The sequence below is a fragment of the Lutra lutra genome, chromosome 5 (assembly GCF_902655055.1).
Source record: "Lutra lutra chromosome 5, mLutLut1.2, whole genome shotgun sequence".
Lineage (NCBI taxonomy): Eukaryota > Metazoa > Chordata > Mammalia > Carnivora > Mustelidae > Lutra > Lutra lutra.
Genome location: NC_062282.1, coordinates 27,912,879 through 27,933,266, shown reverse-complemented (window position 1 = coordinate 27,933,266; position 20,388 = coordinate 27,912,879). Strand labels below are relative to the sequence as shown.

The 20,388-nt window shown below is 43.3% G+C and overlaps 1 protein-coding gene across 2 annotated transcripts in view; it reads left to right on the top strand.

Moving 5' to 3' along the window:
* The window catches only part of PRLR (prolactin receptor), a 180,090-nt gene that overhangs the window by 129,423 nt on the left and 30,279 nt on the right, over positions 1-20,388 (top strand). For both annotated transcript variants that reach the window (XM_047730518.1, XM_047730519.1), the window contains exon 2: positions 3,309-3,370. The gene's annotated coding sequence lies outside the window, so the exon portion shown is untranslated. The remainder of the gene's footprint in view (positions 1-3,308; positions 3,371-20,388) is intronic.

The following is a 20,388-nucleotide window of genomic DNA, read 5'->3' as shown; positions in this document are numbered from 1 at the left end:
TTAGAGAGCCAAGTTGACAAAACATGTATCAGTCACACCTGCCATGTTTAAAATACTATACTAGGATTTCAGGAGTGGGCAAGATGCAAGGATAGGAATGACAGAGTCTCTCCTCCAGGGACAGAAAAATCTATAGGAGCTTCTATGTAGGCAGTACTATGCTGAGTATATATGAATACTAGGAGCTATTCCCTCCCACATCATCTGACTTCTTGTGCTTTGCAGAAAATTACTCTCCAACACTTAGCCTTTCTTTTAAACCCTTACAAGTGAGCAATCCACTCACTGCCTCATGAAACATCTCATTCTACTTGGGAATGGTAGTCACAATTAGAAAGGTTTTCCTTAAAATTAGCACAGATCTATTTTTCTGTGATTTCTATACATTGATCTAACTTCTGCCTTCTGAAGGGGATGATTTTTTCCCTAAATATCAAAAGTTAGCTAAGTAAGACCAGCAGGCCCAATGCAACTACCCATTTATTTTTGTAAATAAAGTTCATTAGAACACAGCCAAGCCTACTTATTTATCTATTGTCTGTGGTTGCTTTTGCACAATAGCAGACTAGTTGCGACAAAGAACTTATGGCCTACAAAGTCAAAGATATTTATTATTTGTCCCTTGTAGGAAAGTTTTCGACCTTTGCTGTATATGGCAGGCTTTGAAACACTTACAATTAATATGTGGGAAGCCCAGAACTGTGCCTAGAACTGTAGGTGGAATTTAATGGAGGCAGAATAAAAGCACAATATCACCTCCCTTGTCCTGGACACCATACTTCTAATGATGTGGCCAGAGATTAGGTTGATCTTTGACTGACATGTAATCCTAGAGTCTATAAAGGACTACATCTCTGAGATTATTTTCCCCAGGAGCTTCTGTTAAATTCTGCCTCCCCACCCTGCACTGCTGTAGCTTAGTGTTAGAAACTGTGTCCAAAACTTTACATCTTTCCAGCCTATCCAAAGCAATCTGAAAACAACTGAGCATATATTAAAGGACTGCATTGGTAAGGGTCGGATCAGATGATGATATGCCCAAGCTAGGATTTTTTAAGAGAATACAATCAAGAACCCATTGACATACCTGTGGGCAAGGTTGAGAGAACTAACAAGGGAATTTGTGACCACCGCTTCCCCATAGAGGGGGATGGCAGGGAGGGATTTTGCTGGGACCCAGTGAGAGCTGGAGCCATGGAAGAAGGGCTGCCCAGCTGGAACTGTGGTAGTAGAGACACGACCACTGCCAGCACCAAGCCACGAGAAAGGCAGGGAGGAAGGAAAATATTACCCTGATGTGCTCTGCTCCCACCCTTTGCCTCTTGTGAGTGGAGCCCAAGCTGAAGCTGGAGTGCTGGATCAGAAGTCACCTCCACAAGGCACAGGGCAGGCCTGAGAGGAGGTGCAGAAGTTGGTGGAGAGAATGACAGGGCTAATGATGCGCCGGGCACTTAATAAATGCTGAGTGAATAAACAGATGGATGAATGAAGTGAGCTCAAGGCCCGTTGTTCAGTTAATGTTTGTTGAACTGCAGAAATGAGTGTTGGGGCCATGATCTCCTTTATGATCTTGCCCCAGAGTCATCACTGCTACGGCTTGGCATTCCAGACTTTCTCCCCTTAGTGGAGGCCTTGTCCTGTACTCTACACCCTCTGCACCCTTCCCTAGCCTCAGCTGACCCTGTGGGGTTTCCTGCAAGAGGGTAAAAGAAGTCTGGATTCTTCTGAACAGAGCCGGGACATTATAAAAGAGAGGGCTTTAAGTCCTGAAGTTATTCTCAGAATCTAAAATGCATTCTAGAATGTTTGGAGTCTTAAAAAAGAAACAAAAAAATTCAATATCACTGTACCATATGGAGAGCAATTGGTGGCTTTTAAAAGAGCTGCCCCAGACATTTGTCTTACAGGTTCTGGATTTGCCAGACACCTCATTTTCAGGTGCCTTGGGGCTGGCTGTCTCATGTCTAAGTGACTCTCAACACATCATAGGCTTTTATTGCAAAGATGTCTGGGCTCTACATTCCTTTGGACAGTTGTAGTAACGCTGAGATAGGGGTGTGTGTGAGAGAGATCTTCAGTGGCCCGCTTGTCACTCTTTCCTCCATCAGTTGAGTCAGCCCGGAAAGTATTCAACACTTGATTCCCCAGGGGGTAGTCCTAAGGATTCTGAATTTTGAAGACATAGAAACAATTTGAAGGCTAGCTACTCTAGCTAGATTGTTTTAGCATGGAACACACAAGACAAAATTGGGCACTGAATTAAGAATTGTGTGGTGCATAAAAAATGAATCTTGGAACACTGAAAAAATAAAATAAAATTTTTTTAAAAAGCAAATTTTAAAAAATAACTGCAGACGTCGATGGACCAATTTTGATTCGAGTTCTGGAATCATTTTTGTTCTAACTCAGAGCCTCAGAGCCGTAGTACTGGCAGTTGTCACCTTGTGCCTCCCAGACTCAGGCCAGTCAATTCCCAGGGTTTAGAATGTCCTATACAAAACCCAGGGCCAGATACACTGGAAGGAGCAAAGTGGGAACCATGATTTCTGATGGGCATGGCCCAAGTGATACAAGCCCACACCCAACGGCTCAGTGAACAACCTTATCCTCACCAAAAGTTAGTCCCACTTGGAAAAGCATTCTTCCACTAAGGTTTACATGAACCCATGAGACAGCGTCAAATCTGAGCTTCAGATGAACGCCGCCAAACACCAGAAATTCAGCCCTGGCCATGATGGGATTTGTCAATAAACCTCACTCAAGGTCTCAAGGACCAAATTTCATTAAATCTAGTCCCAATTAGGATGACTGGCAAAATTTGAGTAAGATCTACAGATATATAGTAGTACTATGTCACTGTTAATTTCCTGATCTTAATCATTGCACTGTTAAGTGTAAGTTAAGTGTTAAGGTAGGAGAATGCCCTTAGTCTTAGGAAAATATGCTGAAAAATTTAGGGGTTAAGAGGCATCATGATTGCAACTTATTCTCAAGTGATTCAGAAAAATAATGATTTGCATATACGGGGAAGAAAGTGATAAATTAAATATAGTAAATTACTAACTGTTAGGGTATCTGAGTGTAGGGTTTATGGGATTTTCTTTTTTTATGATTTTTTGCAACTTTTCTCTAAGTTTGAAATTACTTCATAATTAAGTTGCCAAGAAACTAATTCCAAAAAATGAGGGCCACTGAATGCCTATCACTGAAGGGCAGTGATTGCGGTCACACTGGCACTGAGAAGTGAGTCAGAAATGATCTCCCCTCTTTGTCATCCTTCAGCTAAAATGAATCATTTTGTCTTTCAGCTAAAGGACCTTTCTGTTCATGGAGGTGAGCACTACGGAAGCTTTCCACATGAATCCTGAAGGTAAGGGCAACCTGATCACATGTCCCTCTGTCATACCTCCCATCTGTCCTGCTGTCCATTTCAACCAGGCAAGTGTGGGGACTTGCCTATCTTGACTCACAGAGAAAATAATTCCAAACTGGTCGATGTCCACATTGTCTTATTCTGCTGTTCTCAAAGACCTTTTCAATCTTCCAACCCATCCTGCTCAAAACCTTCCATTTCTCTAAAAGGAAATACCTAAACTATTAATAGCTGATATCTCTTTGTGGTGCAATTATGAGAGATTTTTATTTTCTTCTTATTTTTTTTTCTGTCCTTGAGAGATTTTCAAAAATGACTGTGCTACTTTCAAATCAGGAAAAGAAATACTGTTTGTTCTTATTTTCCCAAGCAGTTCTATGTAAATTTTTGCCATAGCTTTCTGTGCCCTCATCAGCCCCCTAATGTCATCACTGCCTTGTGTCTTCATCTTCCTAGCCCAATGACAGACCTTCTGGAAAGACTCAGAGGTGAAAGGCCCTGGATTTTATCTTTCTACTGTCGGCAAGCAAAATCATTTTATGGCCCCATGGCCCACTGAGTCCCAGGCACAATCTTCTGGCTGGGATCTCACAAGCTATTGGTTGCCTCTCCTCACTTATAGTATCCTGTTGTCATTTTGGTGTTGGAATTGGGTAGAATTACTTAACTCACATTTTCCCCCTTCATCCCAACTCAAATACCAAGGCCCTATTCCATCTCCCTAGGATGCCAGCCCCAGCTGACAAATCAGTCATATGAACTATCAAGACTCCATTGCCCAATGGAGAAACCAAGCCATATGGCCTTCCTCTGTATATACTACAGTAAAATGGGCTCTAGACCCACTGAGACCAATGTGAACATGTAAACCTGAGAATGCACTCTGCCTTTCAGAAGAAGTTAAGGGCTCTTGAAGATTTGAAACTGACTGGGTCATTGGTAGAAGAAAATAGTGGGCCAAAATTGTCCTAGGATTTACTGACCCCCCCCCCAGGATATTTACTAGTCTTCCAAAATTGAAAAAGTAATAGCTCTTTGAGGCTCAGCCCAGTAAGAACTCCTGTTTTTCATGCAAATGGGCTAAATGTATAGTATTCAGACAGAAGTTGCCAAAATCCTCTGGCACAGCAGGGCCCTGGGGGCATAATATAGCCTGCCCAAGAGTATTAGGTAACATTGCAACTGGTGAGCCAACCTAGCCAGATAACTAGCAGCCAATTTGGGTTTGTGCCTCTTTTTTTTTTTAATTTTTTTAATTTATTTTCAGCGTAACAGTATTCATTGTTTTTGCACCACACCTAGTGCTCCATGCAATCCATGCCCTCTCCAATACCCACCACCTGGTTCCCCCAACCTCCCACCCCCTGCCCCTTCAAAACCCTCAGATTGTTTTTCAGAGTCCATAGTCTCTCATGGTTCACCTCCCCTTCCAATTTCCCCCACCTCCCTTCTCCTAACTCCCCATGTTCTCCATGCTATTTGTTATGCTCCACAAATCAGTGAAACCATATGATAATTGACTCTCTCTGCTTGACTTATTTCACTCAGCATAATCTCTTCCAGTCCCGTCCATGTTGCTACAAAAGTTGGGTATTCATCCATTCTGATGGAGGCATAATACTCCATAGTGTATACGGACCACATCTTCCTTATCCATTCGTCCGTTGAAGGGCATCTTGGTTCCTTCCACAGTTTGGTGACCGTGGCCATTGCTGCTATAAACATTGGGGTACAGATGGCCCTTCTTTTCACTACATCTATATCTTTTCGGTAAATACCCAGTAGTGCAATTGCAGGGTCATAGGGAAGCTCTATTTTTAATTTCTTGAGGAATCTCCACACTGTTCTCCAAAGTGGCTGCACCAACTTGCATTCCCACCAACAGTGCAAGAGGGTTCCCCTTTCTCCACATCCCCTCCAACACATGTTGTTTCCTGTCTTGCTAATTTTGGCCATTCTAAGTGGTGTAAGGTGGTATCTCAATGTGGTTTTAATTTGAATCTCCCTGATGGCTAGTGATGGTGAACATTTTTTCATGTGTCTGATAGCCATTTGTATGTCTTCATTGGAGAAGTGTCTGTTCATATCTTCTGCCCATTTTTTGATATGATTGTCTGTTTTGTGTGTGTTGAGTTTGAGGAGTTCTTTATAGATCCTGGATATCAATCTTTTGTCTGTACTGTCATTTGCAAATATCTTCTCCCATTCCGTGGGTTGCCTCCTTGTTTTGTTGACTGTTTCCTTTGCTGTGCAGAAGCTTTTGATTTTGATGAAGTCCCAAAAGTTCATTTTGGGTTTTGTTTCCTTTGCCTTTGGAGACATATCTTGAAAGAAGTTGCTGTGGCTGATATCAAAGAGGTTACTGCCTATATTCTCCTCTAGGATTCTAATGGATTCCTGTCTCACGTTGAGGTCTTTTATCCATTTTGAATTTATTTTTGTGTACGGTGTAAGAGAATGGTCGAGTTTCATTCGTCTACATATAGCTGTCCAGTTTTTGTTTATCTTCCGATATCAGTCCGATGTTCCCACTCCTCTTTACCTGCCCACTGGCGTCTTTTGCTCCTGTAGAGATCCAGACGTGTATAATTCTGATCTCAGGCTGATTTCGTGGGTGATTGGAGTTCTTTGGAAGGTTATCAGCTCACTTCAGAGTACAGGTTGAAAGGGCGCCTCCTCCTACTTCCCCGCCATCTTGTCACCTGGGTTTGTGCCTTTTGATGCCAAATGCCCCTGAGATTTTGTTTGAATGGAATGGAAAACAAAGAAGAACAGGATAGCACTGGATACTGTGAGTAGTCCTTCCATTCACGAAGACAGAGAGTTCCAGAAAAGCTTTGTGTAGTCTGAACTGTGTTGCAAAGCACCAGGGGGATTTGGCTGCTATTTTTAGTTTATGTACCACACTATTGAACTAAAGATTTGGGATTCAGTCTCCAACTGCTTCATAAAATTTGATATTCTTAAACAATTAGACACCCATTCTTGGCAGTGGTTTAGCTGGAAATACCTTTTTCCATGGCTCAGAGAGTGTAGAGCAGGTGAGGCTGTGGAAGCAGATCTACCTGTGGTACCAACTCATGAGTCAAGGCCCAAGAGTAAATCCCAAGGTGCTAGGACTGGTACACGCTCTTCCTGTTCATCTCCAAGTGTGCCTCTTTTGTCCCTGGTCAATCTCCCTTCCCTGCACCCACCTCCCATTTCCCTCCACCCTTTCCTCAACCTAGTGTTTGGTTTGAAATGCTGCCTCTGATGCCCATCAGTATCTGTGAAAACACAGGCAAGAATTCGAGAACATTTCCATGGTCATCCAAGAGAAATAAAAAGGCAGCTCAGTTTCAGGGTGAAAAGAACAACTAGAAAGCAATGCTCATAAAGGAGTTCAGAGGGTAAAATCTCCCTAGAAGAGAGGATTAAAATTAAGCCTGGAATCACAGTTCCTTGCCAAGACTCCACAAAAGTGCCACAGTCCATTTTGTGGCCTTGAATCTGGTGTCTGGTCTCTTTGACTTAACTTTCAGCCCTTCAGTCTTGCCCCAGTGATCTCCCTAACAATCCCTCCCTGGCATCTCCTCCTGAGGGTGGAACAGAACACCACTTAGACTGGCACACCAGGTTTTTTTAACAAAAGCTTGGCATCCTCTCAACTCTGCCTATTTCAACTCTCCACCTCCAGCCTTTTCCCAAGCTCCCATCTGCATGACTCTGACCTTAAATTTTCCAGACTGCAAGGGAGTTTAGGAGCAGCCCAGAGAACTGGGGGTGGGGGGTGGAATATGCCCCCCACAGAGTATGCTTTGAAGTGTTTCTAAAACTCTATGCTTATAATCTTTTCACCCACCATGTTTGCCTGCTGAAGTCCTTCAGTCCTATCATTTGAGCCTCTGCTTTCACTAATGTATGGCATTGCTCAAAAGCTATGCCCTGACCTACAAGGGTAAGACTGTAATTTATAAATAATTTACCAGAGTAGCTTATTGGTACTTCTTTAAGACAAGGGCCTTGGAATTCAGACACAGGACAAGGTCATTGGATTGCTGCAGAGAGATTGGAATGATAGAGGTCTTGAACTCCAGACCCACACTGTCCAATACACTAACTATTAGCCCCATGTGGTAATTTACATGTAAGTTCACTGAAAATAAATAACTTTTAAAATTCAGTTCCTCAGTCACTCTGGCTACATTTCAGATGTTCATACGTGCCTACTGGCTACCATATTGGACAGAGCAGTTAGAGAACAATTTCATCATCATAGAAAGTTTCATTAGGCAGCACTCGTCTAGCCTGAGGCTGTTATTGGCGATGGGGAGTTCTGGAGAGGAACCCTAAAATCACCAGTTAGGTAGGGAAGAATAAAGAAGAGTAGAAGGAACAAAATTCCAAATGGAAAGTGAAAGGGGATGAAAGGCAAACTTTGGATGCTTTACCAAGGGTCCAACCCTGACCAAAGATGCCGCCACTCTGTCAAAAGCTCTCTATGTTGACACCTGCAAATAAAGGAGTGACTGGGGTCAGCTTTGGGCCCCATTTCCTCCATTGTATGGCCCCTCAATTCTGTGTGCTCCTTTTGAAGCAAGAGACCCTATCCCAAATCCTAAACTGAGAGGGCTTAAGCATACCACTCACACACAAAGTCACTGGGCTTCTAGCCAGAGGGAAATCACCACCCCAGTTAGCATAAGGCATCCATTCAGTATCCAAGAGTCCAAATCCAAAAACATCTAGGGGAAAAGGAACAACTTCTCCATCTGGAATTAGACCTCCAGGGAGTCTGGGGGACATGGTGGATCCAAAGAGCAATTATCATCCTTTATTTATAACAGCAGTTCACACCTGCATGGTGCGTGCCATCGTGTGGAGCATTTCACATATTAATCCAGCTCATCGTCACAATAACTGGCTGAGGAAAACAAGGCAAGTGTACTTTCTTGTCATTTTCTATTAGAAGAAATTCACACTCAGAGAAAGCCATGTGCCACAGTTGATCAACTGCTAACTGGCAGAAACAACTTTGGAAACTATCCTCCCCCACTCTGTGGTTCCTGTCACCTCTCTCAGATGATGAAGGTTATTTTGTATCTGTCCAAATCCTCAAATGTGTCAGCACTAAAGTGTGTGACCTTGCCTCAGATCATGACTCCAGTTTGTGTCCAACATCAAGCCAACAACAGAGCCCCTAGTAGCCCCATGGACCCTTCATTCCCAATGACTCACGCAAGCTGCCAGGCAAGAGGGCAAAGTGAACTCATGTCTAGAACGAGCACACCGATAGGACTTTTCTTAGGAGACCCCTTCTAGACAACTGCTGATATCCAGAAAATGGCAAAATGGGAATTCTGTTCATGGCAGCCTCTGCACCATTGTTCCCGAATCTGCTTTCCTATGCACGAGACTCAGGCAAGTACTGTTTCTTGAATCCCAAAAGTCCAAGTCTGCTGTGGTAAACATGCCAGTGGCTTTTGCTTGCTAGAAAAAGATCCAATAACCTGGATCAGATTAGTCCATGTATTGGACTTTCAATAGTTTGTGCCAAATATTTATGACTTATTTTCAGATTTGAAAGAATTTCTCACTGTATGGGAGCCATTTACATACATGTCTAAATGGTAGATGAGACTCTGTATTTTCCTTTGACAGTAGCATGTACAGAAATAAATAAGTATGCAGGGTAATTATTGGACTTTTGCTTCTGGTGAGCTCTAGTACTAAATTAGCCATTGTCCAGAGAACCAGAAAGCAAAAATCAAAAGGATGAGGATAATTAAATAGATACAACAATAAGGATAGCGACAAAATAAACAATTACTTTAAATCTGCCCAATAAAGCAATAGTCCTAGCGACAACATATTGTTTTATTGCTTCCCTTTTACAGCAACATACAGATACTTCTCAAGGTCTGCCTGGCTCTACCTCTAAGCCACCCAGTTAAAACATACCCATGGGCCCAGTGGATATTTGTTGAAAGATGGATTGATGAGTGGATGGATAGATGGACAGATGGTTGGATGGATAGATGTTCCAGCCACTAAACCAGGTAGACCTTGTCTTTTTCTGAAAATGCATTACAAAGGGCTGAATCATGGTTTTCCTTCCTCCTCCCCATTCTCACTTACTGCAACTGCCCTGGGAGTATTTACCATTCTACCCCCAGGCCCAGCCAAACTCAAGGACCTTGACCATAACATCTTTGATTGGACAAGTGTCTTCTTGTTAAGAAAGAGCTTTTTCCCAGGGAGGCTGAGTGAAGGGGAAAAGAGAAAAGAGGGAATATAAGCCCGTAAGAGAGACAAGTAATTATCTTGCTGCATAAGTAGTTCACATGTTTTGAAGGAAGAAGCAAGTTTGAAGAACATATTGTACACGACTGAAAAAGGGTGATTAAATCCAGTAGAGACAGGATGTGCTTATACAAGATGTGGAGCAAAGTGAGGGAAGAGAGGGAGATTTGGGGACTGGTAGTGGTTTCAAGTCTGGGCAACAAGCAAGGAGGTGGGGCTTGAACCCTGGAGCCCACGGGCTGTCCCACCTCCTCATTAAGCTTTGAACTTCCAGATCCTCCTGCTCTGCCTAACACAGATGAACAGAGGCTGAGGGGCCAGGATAAAGCCAGTGGACAGCTCCTGAGAGAGAACCCTACCGAACTTCTTAAACTCCTCTCGAATAAGATGACCCCACCCTTCTCTGAGGCTCTGAAAAAACAGATTTTCCATGAAATTGCCTTTCACCCACTTTTCAGAAGCTTAATGGCAAATAATGGCTAGTTACCCCTGGGTATTTTAAAGAACTCTCAGGTGGACACGGTGGAATTCAGACAAGTAGAGGGAATTCTTAAAAACAAGGGAGCAAACAAGGGGACATCAAGAACTATTGCAGACACTTTTTACTGCATGGAGTGAGGGGTGGGGGGATGGGGCACCAGATTTGCCACACACTTGTTAACACAGGGAAGTTGGCTGTCACCCACTGCTTAAAATTTCGTCAAAACCCAAATAAGCAGTTTCTGTAGTCCCCAGATGGGGACCTTTTCCATGTATTTACACCATGAAAGGACAGCTTGTTATTAGGAGACTCTTTTTGTGGTGTTAAAATTTTTATTGTGATTTTTTTCCTCCTCAATGACAAACGTGATAACTTTTTAAGTATTTTAGGAATATTTTATTTTATTTCAAAATTAATCATTATTTTTTTATTTTATTTTTTTAGGATTTTTACTTATTTATTTGACAGAGATCACAAGTAGGCAGAGAGGCAGGCAGAGAGAGAGAAAGGGAAGCAGTCTCCCTGCTGAGCAGAGAGCCTGATGTGGGGCTCGATCCCAGATCCGAGGACGCTGAGATCATGACCTGAGCCAAAGGCAAAGGCTTTAACATTGAGCCACCCAGGCACCCCTATTTTTTTATTTTAAAGTCATCCTCCTAGAGGTAACTACTGCAAATATATTGGTGTATATATTTGCTAGTCTTTCTTCTGTGCACATAAAAGATAGAGAGATACAGATATTAGGATTGAGGTCAAAGACATTTATTTTCATACCCAGTCTTCTTTTTCCTTTGCACAGGTTTCTTTTTGTTGTTGTTGTTGTTTGTTTGTTTTTGTTTTTGTTTTGCACAGGTTTCTTTTTTTTTTTTTTTTAAGAAAGAGAAGGTTTTATTCTGTTTTTACAAGAGCACTGAGAACATTTCAATGCTAACAACATATAACAAAGAGAATGGAAGAGGCTGGTCGACTTACCAGTTGAATTGACCTTTCCTAAATTTCAAGTCATTAGCTTAAATAATGTATATGCTATTTGCACAGGTTTCTATATCATTAAATTTTTTATTACATTTTTTAAAGATTAGCTAATACTTTATTATAGGACTATACCATGATCTAGTTAAATAATCCCTTATCATTTGATATTTTGATTTCTCTCAGTGTTCTCTTTTTACAAATAATGTTGAGGGGACTTTTTTTGGTATGGAATTGTTCTTGCACATATCTGTTCATTTGGAACAAATTTCTGGAAGTGTATTTTTCAATTCAAAGTGTATCTACATTCACAAGACTTTTAATATATATTACCAAAAGGATTATACCAATTTACACTCCGAAGACAAAGTGTCAGTCCAACTGCTATGCTTGAGCAGCCAGAAGTGTTTCCAAACTCAGCTGATACCATCCTGAAATCTTACAGGGGTGGGAAGAGAATAAAATAAAATACTTTACATGAACATACTTCGAAAATTGAAAATTCCATGAAGTCGCATGTTGCCATTATTATCAATTTTTAAACCACCCAAGGTGAAAAAGCCGTTACCTCTCTTAACCACATATTCCAATGACTAACAGCACTTTATTTTTTCTTATTTCTTTTTAGTGTATCAGAATTCATTGTTTATGTACCACACCCAATGTTCCATGCAATTCGTGCCTTCCATAATACCCACCACCAGGCTCACCCAACATCCCACTCCCTGCCCCTTCAAAACCTTCAGATTGTTTTTCAGAATCCACAGTTTCTCATGATTCATCTCCCCCTCCAATTTCCCTCAACAAGCTTCTCCTCTCCATCTCCCCATGTCCCCCATGTTATTTCTTATGCTCCACAAACAAGTGAAACCATGTGATAATTGACTCTCTTTGCTTGACTTGTTTCACTCAGCATAATCTCTTCCAGTCCCGTCCATGTTGATACAAAAGTTGGGTATTCATCCTTTCTGATGGAGGCGTAATACTCCATAGTGTATATGGACAACATCTTCCTTATCCATTTGTCTGTTGAAAGGCATCTTGGTTCTTTCCACAGTTTGGCGACTGTGGCCATTGCTGCTATGAATATTGGGTACAGATGGCCCTTCTTTTCACTACATCTGTGTCTTTGGGGTAAATATCCAGTAGTGCAATTGAAGGGTCATAGGGAAGCTCTATTTTTAATTTCTTAAGGAATCTCCACACTGTTTTCCAAAGTGGCTGTACCAACTTGCATTCCCACCAACAGTGTAAGAGGGTTCCCCTTTCTCCACATCCTCTCCAACACACGTTATTTACTGTCTTAACAGCACTTTAAAAGATAAAATCCTTCTCAACTTCCCTCTACATGCAGCTAATACCCAATAAATTCCATTTATTGAGCTCTTTTATGCATCTAGCTTTGCAATAAGTTTGAGGAATATAGAAGAAGAAAAATAAACACAGTTCTTGGCATCAGTGAACTTCTAGCCTTGGTAGATAGAGGGAGAAAGAAGGGTAAATCGGGAGTCATCATCAGGTACTAGGTGTTCTAGGTTGGGCTTCCCCCATTTGGGGGCGATCCAAGGAATTCCCTGTCTTGAGGAAGGAAAGATGAAACTGATGGTAAGGAGGCAGGTGAGTTTTGGTTGGGTGGCCCTGTGCCAATCCTCACTGTTTCTGAAACAATATGGAGAAACCACATTGAACTAGCAGCTATATTCCTACATAGAAAGGGAATTCTTTCCGGGGATGAAGACTTTAATAAGCCACATGCTGGAAAGGCTATGACCCCCATGTGGGTATACTTTGAGGAACACTGGATAGGTAGAGTTTCTCTAGAACTCAGCCTGGCATTTTTAGTCAGTGAGGCAGGAGAGCAGAAACAGAATAGAATTGCTTGGGACCATAGAGGGGATTTTAGAGAGGTCTAGAAGGAAGATGAAATGGGTGAGATACAGCATCGGGGGAAAGGAACTTTGGAGGGGAAGACAGAGATGCCTTATAAGGACTTTTGCCAAGTGACTGTTGTGAAGTGTGCTACCTGGCTACCCCCCAAATCCTTGCTCTTGTGAATACATAAAGGGATGTAAGGCTGCGTGTGGTCTCCAGATGGGTGGAGAGTGAGAACGAAGGCTGCCTATTGGAGGCTGCCACACCTGATTTATTCATCGTTCATTCTGTAGGCATCTGAGCACTCCTGTGTGCTCAGAAGACTTCTGTGAAGCAGGAAAGCCCTCTTCTGAACTGCACAGAATATTAAAGTGAATGTTATCTGCTGTTCCTCTCATCCTGGCTCAGCAGGCTCACTTGGGTTCCATGTGCCTGGCACATATACGGAACTTTAAAAAAGAGGCAGGGATTGCAGTGGGGCCTTTTAGGCAATCGAGGACATTTAGAAATGCAAACCAGAAATCCAGGTGTGTATCAACCCCTCTCCTTAAGCAAACCCATGAAACGCACCCCAAGTCATTTATATTTTAACTTGTGAATAAATTGGCAATTAACAGAACTTTGAGTATCAGCAAAGCAGCAAATTTCCCTTTCAAATCATATTGTTCTTGTGGTCATATTAAAATTAATTTCTGGGACGCCTGGGTGGCTCAGTGGGTTAAGCCGCTGCCTTCGGCTCAGGTCATGATCCCAGCGTCCTAGGATCGAGTCCCACATCGGCCTCCTTGTTCTGTAGGGAGCCTGCTTCTCCCTCTGCCTCTGCCTGCCACTCTGTCTGCCTGTGCTCGCTCTCTCTCTCTCTCTCTGACAAATAAATAAATAAAATCTTTAAAAAAAAAAAATTAAAAAAAAAATTAATTTCTGTCCTAAAACTGAGTTGAGAAGCATGGGAATGTAACAATAGGATGTCTGCTATATCAAGGATGAAAATCATTATGGATATTCTCCCAAGAAGAGTGTTTACAAAGATAGGGAGAAATTGACTACCCCTTTGAATATTGACTTCTTCATCTTTTTTTTCCCCCTTTGGTGGTCTCAGGGTTGTCTGGAAAACATAGCATCAATTACATATTGTGCAAAGAGGTGATGTTATTATTGTAAAGTAATGAGTCAGCAATGATTTACTGGATTCTACCAAGCCAAGGTCATGGTGGCCAAGTATGCAGACATTTGCATAGGCCCACTCCACTTCTGTGAGCAAGTGCATTGTACAGGAAGCCTAGCAACCTACTGGGAGTTGAACCTACTGTTTGTTGTTGTGCTAATGGTCTGGTAGACTTACTAAGAAATACAGGGAGAGATCCTTTTATAATTGACAATAGCATTTGCTTTTTAAGCTGTTAAGCTTATTTTAGCATATTTTTCTAAGTGCATTGTCTTACTTTGGAATACAGAAATGCATCAATATTCAAAGCACACTTGTTAGGCAACCACATCTTAGCTAGCTTTGTTACCCATCTGTCCTTGAGTTCAAATTAATATACATGAACAGCTTTATTGGAAGAATCGGTAAGGTCTCATGTTCCTCAGTAATAGGAAGGGCCTATTGATTAATAGGAAGAACGGTTTTCAGAGCTCAAGGTCAAGTGTTCTTTCAGTGGGTCCGTGAATCAGAATAATGTATTACCTATGGCCTTATAAACTATTCAGTCAACCAGTCATCCAACAGGTGCTGTTGAACACCTGAACATGCATAAATGTGACAGTATGTGGGAGTGGAAAATGTAGAGGAAGCAAGACAGGTTACTCTGAGAGTTTGATGATGATATTCAAGATGGAACAGTGGCAGTAGGCCACATGTCAGAGATTTCTCACTTAGTCACAGGTCTTTTGCTTGGTTAAATATAGTAGTTACCATCTAAACTAAGCTGCACCCACTCTCCCCGGATTAGCCAAGCTAAGTAAAACTAGCTATTATAATACCCAATCTCTCTATATCTTGGAAGCTTGATAACCAAGGGTTTACTTGTCACCCAAGTCACCAGTTCATTAGGCATCAACAGGGGACACAGGATCTTCCATCTATTGGCTATGCCTGGCTCTTAAGACCCTCAAGTCCTTAAGTTCATCTTCCTCTGGCCAGTAATAGATGAGAGAGAGAGAATGAATGAATGAATGAACATGAGACTGTATGAAAAGTTTCAAACACCCTGACCAGATTAGAAGTATATCATTTTTGCTCACTTTCAGACACCACAACCCAGTCACCTGATCCTATCTAATTACAAGGGAATCAGTCCCGTGATCTTTAAATCTATGCCCAGAAAGAAAAGGAGAACCAAATTTCTGATGGACAACCTAAGTTTTTACCACTCCTGTGAATGGTCTCCCAGGATTCTAAGATGATAGGAAAAGCAGGAAATAGGAGGAAAAATGCTTTTGACACATTCTTGAGAAGTTCTTCTTAGACATGTTAACTTTATCAGATGTGCACAAAGCCCACTCTTAATGTTTTAAAAATTCTCCCATCAGGCACTTCGCCAGTGCACTTCATTTTTCCAGACTTTAGTTGCCCCATATAGATAAGTGAGATTGGATCACAGTCCTTTCAAGTCTTTTGGTTCCTTCACATGCAAAATTCTAGAACTCCTGCTCTGCATTTCCTCCTGAGACAAGTAAGCTGGGAGCCAGGGAAGCAATGCCACTGGGCCAATAATTTATTTTTTATTTTAATTTTAACTTTTCGCCTTACTTCCTGAGGCCAGATTTCTACAAATTGAAACTATACATAATAGACAAGGTTGTTACCCATATCATATTGATTTATTTTTTATGGCAAAGTGAAGTTGTTTTGTGAATGGGTGAATAACACATTCACACACACACACACACACACACACACACACACACACACACATATAACGTCCACAAAGATCCCTCTGTGAGAAAATAATCTTGTTTGAAGAGTCCTGCAAAACATGTTCTCCTCCTACTCTCCTATCCAGTATTAGTTTCACTGTCCAGTAACAAACAGTGCTATCTCAGTGCCAACAAACAGTGCTATCTCAGTGCCGTGGGGCAGCTCACTCTGCAAAAGGACAGCCCAGCAGCTGCAGGTTGAGAGTGGCTTGCTAGGCTTGACTGGCCTCTGCTGGGCTCTTCTAGGTTGCACCTGTGTTCTTGTTCAAGAACCCAGACTAAGGGAGCAGCCCTTATCTGGAACATCTGGAGACCAAGTGGAGAACAATCACAAGAAGCCTGAAGCCAAACTGTTCCATTGTATTTCAGGCTTCTGTTGGGACACAGCAAAAACAACCACCACCGTTCACGTCCCATTGGCCAAAGCTTTTCACATGGCCAAGTCCAAAGTCGTTGAAACGGGGTGTGTATTCCTACCACAGGGTGTAGGATTCTGTTCAATGACAATGGATAACGATAATGCAGTCCTTTGACTGGGAGAGAACAGATATTTGAGGAGTATAATCCAATCTTCTTACACGCCAGAGATGGGTGACAGACATGAGTGAGCCAGAGATGACAGGCAGAGCTAATAGAATTACAGAGCAATGAGCAAATGAGAAGGTGTGAAGCCTTTGGTGATGTGCAGAGATTAAACCCAGCTGATACCAAGAATGCAAGAGGAGAAGAGAATATCTGCTTTCCTTCTCTATGACTCTCTAGGAATGAGAGGGGTCAGATCAGGAGGAGCCAGGACCTGCAAACCAGTCATCCCCCCAAGAAGAGCAGGGAAGTGGAGAAGGAGGAGGAGAGGGATTGTACTAGAGGGAAGGAGGCAGGCAGCCAGATGAGCTGTGATGCCTGGGCATTGGGCAGAGATCCAGGACCTGCTGGGCCAGCTCATGGGAGAGCTAGGGTCTTCACAGTGGACAGCAGAATTACAGGACCAGGGCCCTGGGCGGGACCCATGCAAGACTTCCTTTGGGCTTCTCTCACTGGATGGACATTTGTCCCAGCACCTACAGACAGGTCTCCAAGGGCTCCAGCCATGGAAACCTGTGGGTAGAGGCTTCCAGATCAGGGCACTCTTCAGGCTAAACTAAAACATTCTATCACAGAAGCCCCAGGCCAGGTAGGAGACCTGCTTAGGAGAGTCAAGGTAGGCTGAGGCTTTTTTTTTTTTTTTCTCCATTTCTTTAGGTTATGGTTAGGTTGTTGTGTTTGTTTTGGTTTGTGTACCATATTTAGAAAACTGATTAAACAGTCTGCCCCACCCCCATCTCGGATGCAGTTGTCAGCCAGAGGAACAAAATAATACTTTGAAGCATTAACATACAGAGCCAGCAATGGGCAGGGCCCGAGCAGAAGCCCAGGAGGGCCCTCTGACGTCAGCACAGGAGAGGGGTGCGGAAGAGGAAGAAGGGGAACCATCTCCACTAAAGGAAGTGGAGGAAGGGAACGAGTCTGGGCTCACGGGGTATCTCCCAGTCAGAGGGCGGTGTCTGCAAACTTGCTTGAAGTTTGACTCCCATGTCCTCCTCTTATGTGGGAGACCGTGGAGTCCTGGGAGCTGGACCCTACTTAGGGGTGTGCCAGAAATGTCACAACTGCCCTGAGAAAAAGAGAAGAAACAAGAAATCCTGGTTTGTCGCATTTGCCAGTTCCTGTGGTACAGACAGTCTTGCTGTGCCTGATCTCTGGCTACCAGCAGGAAGCCACCCGGCTTACAGCACTCCTGAAAATGATCAATTGCCTCCTGGTCGGAGTTGGCCTCCACGCACGCTGCGGAGAGTCCCCTTGATGTCACAGCTCCTGAAACACTGAGCTCTCCTCACAGGAAGTTCCCTGAGCATGCCCTGGCTCAGGTGTTTGCTTGAGGAAATGCCCTGTCTGGGTCCAGGGATGGAGAAGCAGCCAATTCCACCTTCAATCTTCCTTCCCCACCTCTTTGCCTAAGAACCACCTAAGTGTTCACTGGAAATGCACCTTCCGTAGAAGGCACGACATAGGGCATCTGGTCAGTGGTATTCTCGTAGCAGCCCACGGTGACACATGGTAGCTATCCTCATGCTGAGTGTAGGTGACAGAGAGAGATTGAATCCCTATGGTGTCCACCTGAAACTAATGGAACACTGTGTGGCAACCCTAGTCAAGTGAAAAATATTTTTGAAAGCACAAAGCATTTAAAAATGCCTCTTCTACTACGAACTCGCAGCCAGTAGAAAACTAAGTCCTAGAGAGCTAATGCAGAGCACCATGACTATAGATGACAATGCTGTTATAAACTTCAGGGTGGCTAAGAGACTGGATCTTACGTGTTCCCATCAACGGCAGGTGATGGAGGTGTTAACACGAAGGTGGTAATGCTAATGCAATATTTAAATGTAGCAAATCAACATGATGTTCACCTTGAACTTATACAGTGTTTTATGCCAATGATATTTCAATAAAACTTTTTTAAAAAATTTTAAATGACACTTGCTCGGCCCTGCCCTTCACAACTTCTGACCCATACTATTTGGGATGGGCAGTGGTGCTTAGTGCACTCTAGAAGCAGGGATCTAGGAACACCCACTCCTATTGACGGACCATACCTGCGTCCCCACGGCACCCAGCCCCAAAGCCACCTCTGCATAGGGGAAGTGCACTGAGGGAACCCTTTATCAGAGCTTTTTTAAAAGGAGCTCAGACCCCACAGCCCCAAGGGCCCTCTGGGGGCCATGGCCGATGGTTAACAATACAGATCTCAGAGCCCAATGGCTGAGCTCGCCCCCTTCCATACAGTGCTCACTGGCTGCATGACCTTGGACAACTCATGGAGTCCTTCTGGGCCCGAGTGTCCTCATCTGTAAAATGGGCATGTTATTACCAGTGCTTGCATCTCAGGCTTGTTGTGAGGAGGAGGCCTGTAGCATGTCCTATATAAAGGTTTACCAGTTTTCTCACCACACATTTTTGAGCACACTGGAGGCTTTTAAGAAAATGTTGTTGGCTTAAACCACTTACCCCTCTGAGCTTCAGTTTTCTCATCTCGGAAATGGGAGCAATGATGTCACAGTAGTAACAGCAGTAGAAGGAGTAGGAGGAGTAATAATTCCCTGCCCGCTGCCTGGTATTATTGTAAAAATAAAATGTGATAATGGTGAGAAAGTGCAAAGTGCTTTGCTAACTGTAACTCATCGTGTAGACAAGAGGTTTGTCGTTTGCTCTTTGCTGTTGTTATTAATTTGAGACAGGGCTCAGAGTCTAAAGACTGGATTCCCATTTTTGCTCTGTCTTCCACCTGGAAGGATGGCAGACAGAGCCCGTTACCTCTCTGAGCCCCAGTTTCCTCTCCTGTCAAACGGAGCCTCTTAGCAGAGGTGTGACCTGTGTCAGATGACACTATGGCAGTTAGTACTTCCCCACTTTCACTTCACACTGGAATATTCTGGAAAGCCTCTTAAAAATGCCTGCATACAGGCGGCCCCAACCCTCAATTAGGCAGAATCTCTAGGGAGAAGTCACAGGAATAGGCACTTTTAAGAAGTTGCCTATGTTGTCCTAATGTGAATCCTGGCAGTCTCCCAGCACGGTCTCCACCAAGTGCCCCCTCAGAGCCCCCTCTGGGGGTCCTGGGAGAGGAGGGAGAGAGAGTGTCTGGAATCAGAGGTGGACAGTTTACATCAGCCTCTGTATTGTTTCTAGTAACTTCCGCACAGCCGTGGTGTTCAGACCACACCGCCGGGCTCTTGTGAAGTGGTCATTTTATATAAAAGTGGTTCCCATGTGGAAAGTGCCAGATGTTTCCCACCGAAGGATGTCTCACAGTAGGGAATAAGATGGACAACTGTTGGAGAAGCAATAAAATGTACACTTGATAACTGCAGTGATAAAAAGTCGTAATAACAGATGGTCACATGCACAAGGGTCCTGCGGTCAAGGTTCACTGACAAATGGGTAAAAATGCTGTCCTGGCCGGACACAGAAACAGGTCGTTGTTGCAGGCCCCTGTTTGCCAACATCCCAGGGAGGGCTAGAGTCTCCCCTCCCCCCTATCTCCTCTCCCCTAGCACCATACCCCCAGCTTTCCCTGTCTGTGTCAAAGAGCAGCTGCCCCATTCTCCTTAAAACCTCTTCCCTCGCCTCTTAAAGACAGAAAGCTAAGCTGGCTCCACGTCTAGTGTTGGATAAGACGAACATAGGACCAGTTCTTCTCTCGCATGCAGTTTCCTCCCATATCTCATTAGATTCTTGTTGGGCTTTGTCACCTTGACGGCTTCACAGATTCACTTACTCATGCTACAGGCAGTCACTGAGCATATATAAACATTTGGGCAAAGTTTATATAATGCTCTTAATCTTGAGCCTTAATCTCAGCCTTCTGCTGCTCTCCCCACTTTGAGCAGATTACGGCTTCGGTTTTCCAGACTGAATATTGGCATTCTGTGTTGGAACGACCAGCCAGACT